Source organism: Oncorhynchus mykiss, chromosome 8 (genome assembly GCF_013265735.2).
Source record: "Oncorhynchus mykiss isolate Arlee chromosome 8, USDA_OmykA_1.1, whole genome shotgun sequence".
Taxonomy (NCBI): domain Eukaryota; kingdom Metazoa; phylum Chordata; class Actinopteri; order Salmoniformes; family Salmonidae; genus Oncorhynchus; species Oncorhynchus mykiss.
In genome coordinates, this window is record NC_048572.1 from 4,461,345 (window position 1) to 4,464,828 (window position 3,484).

General features: G+C 39.8%; 1 protein-coding gene across 1 annotated transcript in view; it reads left to right on the plus strand.

Annotated features, from left to right (window-relative positions):
* Positions 1 to 439: 439 nt before the first annotated feature.
* Positions 440 to 3,484, plus strand: part of LOC110529269 — a 22,021-nt gene continuing 18,976 nt past the window's right edge. Inside the window, exon 1 of the mRNA XM_036984591.1 lies at positions 440 to 587. The gene's annotated coding sequence lies outside the window, so the exon portion shown is untranslated. The remainder of the gene's footprint in view (positions 588 to 3,484) is intronic.

Genomic DNA, 3,484 nt, shown 5'->3' on the forward strand with positions numbered 1-3,484 from the left:
AAACATTTCAGCCTAAACAATATAGGAGTTGAGTGATAAAGAATAAGAAGAAGAAGAAGTATGTTGAAGATGTAACTGGGAGATTATGCTTTGCAAGCGGCACAATAATCTGTCGTTCTGCCCCCTGAACAAGGCAGTTTTAACCCCACTGTTCCTAGGCCGTCATTGTAAATAACAATTTGTTCTTAACTGACTTGCCCAGTTAAACAAAGGTTAAATAAAATAACATGAACATGTAAGAAAGCTAGATTTGTGCTTTGTCTTCAGCAAGCACACCTAATACATCACGAAAGAGCGTTTTTATTGACATGGGTTTTGCGTGATGGCAAGGCAGACCAACAAATTGATGGACTGTCACTTTAAGAGAATTGATTTCCATATTTTATTCGCCTTGTCTGGGCGGACCGATTTGTCACTGGTACTTGAGAGAGAGAAAAAACACTTGTACAGAAACGGCAAACGTTCATCTGAGAGACTGTAATGCAAGAGGTTGAAGGATACGCAGCTCTATTTAATTCTGGAGAATCAGTAACGACAAGTTGACAAGATACCACCAATCACAACGAAAGTAACTTACTTAACTGGCGGTGAGTCCTACATATGATTCAGTTCGTAGGGTTGTTTATAAAATGACATTTGTAGGTTTTGGTTGATGTTGTCAGCGCGCTGCCGGGTCACCCAGTTTGTAAACAAATGCGGTGAACATGCTCGGTCATCGGGTTGTGTGTGATGGATTGTCTGTCAACCGCTTTCTGTTTACAAGGAAATAGCCTCCAGGCAGCGCAATCAAGGAGGGCCTTTAAACGAGTTAATTAATGCATTTTTGAATCAATTAAAATTAGCCTATTTAGCGGATAATTAATTGATTGAGTGACTGAATAGAATGAAAGTGCGGATCAGTTGTTCTGCTTCTTACCTTGTTTCCACACACCACTGTTGTTTAGAAAATCTGATTTTAGATGATATTTTGTGTTGTGGTTGACATTTAGTAAGAATGTTTTGGACTAATGTCTGAAATTGATAGGCCAAATACAATCCGACAACAAGGGAGTTGAGCGTGACTGATATCAAATTGAGATGGGAATGATTTCGCTGCACGGGATAAATTAATGACGTTTTCCTCATAATTAACCATGGCAGTGTGTGTGTACTGTCTGTCGCACTGTCATTTATTGTTTTCGCTACAATGTTCAAAGCTAAATCAATATGTAATTTACACGAAACTATGTTTATCGCACGTCAGTATCACGTTATAACATATTTGTTACGCACGCAGAACCATAAACGGTTTGTTTACTTGGAGAGTGACGGCCCATGGCAGCCTGCTTGCCACGCGAACCTCAACCAGCCTGGTCTCATAGACTAGACATGTTGGGCGGTAGGTAGCATAGCGGTTAAGAGTTTTGGGCCAACAACCGAACGGCTGCTGGTTCGAATCTCTGAGCCGACTAGGGGGGGGGGGGGGGTCTGTTGATGTGCCCTTGAGTAAGGCACTTTACCTAAATTGCTCCTGTAATTACGTAAATGTACATAACATATTAAACATAAATCCGGGACACTCAAATTAGTATGATATAGTGCGCTGAAAATACTGGACCCATATCGCACATCACTGTCACATCATTAAAAAAAAAAGTACAATGTACTAAGCTTTGAACACTTCATCAGATTTGCAAACGTGAAGCCAGTCTATAAAGGTGTCTCGATGGTCTTCCCCTGAATCCCTGACCAGAAGCTGCAACGGACTGGAATGTCCACCATGGGAAAAGGCAGGGTCCCTCTACATATAAACCTCTATAGGCCAGTCCTAGACCTTCAGAGGTGCACATGCATGGAACATTCTATCAGAAGAACACAAACGGTTGGAATCTTTTTTAGTACATTCTAAATAAACACCCAAAACTGGTTACTACAGCTCCAACAGTACAATCCTCTATGAACTATGGTGTGTTATGCTATGTTATTTTATTATAATTGTTTGATTATGTATTTATTTAGTTATTTTTCCCCTGTTTCCCTTCAAGTCCATCTAAGGATGAGTGTGTAACTTTTTGTTGTTGCGTGAGCTAGAAACGCTATAGTGCAATGCGTCAGACGATCGTTTGCTCAATGTGTCAATGTGTTTGTACTTGTCCCTATCCAAATAAGCAAAAACAGAAGTAGTGTAGTTCGTTGGGGTGGATGGGTAGGCATGTAAGGCTAATGTCTAGCAAGCCAAAGTTTGCGTGTTCAAATCTTATCACGGTCAACATTAGCGTTTTTTTTTTAAATATATAATTAGCAACTTTGAAACTACTTACTACTTTTTTTTAGCTACTTTGCAACTATTTAGCATGTTAGCTAATGTTAGCTTTAGCCACCTAGCTAACATTAGCCACAACAAATTGGAATTCGTAGCATATCGTACGTTTCCAAATTCATAATATATTGTATGATTTGCCATTAATAATATCATACGAATTGTAATTCGTAACGTATAATACCTAATGTATAATGGACATCCACAAATGAATACATACAATACGAAACGTAACATATCATACTAATTTGAGTGTCCCGGATATACATTTACTATGTTACGTCGACCCCTGAACCCAGGTTGCCTCAACAGATGAATGTAGGCTAATGGGGTTCCCCAGACTAGCACCACATGCCCCCAAATTCACCCCGATTTCTAGGATGACTTTGAATTATGAAGAAAAACGTTTTTAAAAGCCATTTTGTTTAGATTGTAACCTATTTCATATCCAATAATTAGACATGATTAGGAATTATATATATATTTTTTTCAAACCAATTTCATGGTAATTAGAAAATACACACATTTAGACAGGCTGTGCTGTGCCAATGATGCCTAGTACTGCATTCTCCCATAGCCTGTCACAATAGCAGGTGCCTGGGTATACAGCCCACCTTGTGCCTTGACCTTCTGCCAATAAAGGGAGAGAGGTGGAAGACAGAGAGAGAGAGATGTGGAAGAGAGCCCAGTGCACAGACTGAACAGCAGAGGGAACTACTCTCCTCTGCAGTCTCAGCCCCTGTGACCGTGCAGTAGAAGTTGGCATGCCTGTGGGGTGTGTGTGTGTGTGTGCGTGTGAAACCCTGTGCCAGCCTTCTGCCCACTGCCAGCGTGGTTTACTTACTAGTTGTGTCATGTTCATAGTATCTGAAGTTCCACTTGCTGTAGCATACCATAGGAAAGTGCCTAGTAGTGCTTCATCGGGTATCATTTGCCTAAGTACGCATTGCGCCACCGCCCTGCCAAAGACAGATATCCAGGTGAAACACTGCCCAGTGTGACTGCTCATCATCATCAAACTATTTGGAAATGTCTTGTAAAATATTTCCCGACATAAATAAATACAAAATGTTTACATTTAAATGTATGGCAAACTAAAATAATTGGCCAAATCATATTGTATTTTTATTTGTTTTATTCATTACAATATGATTTGGCCAATTATTTTAGTTTGCCATACATTTA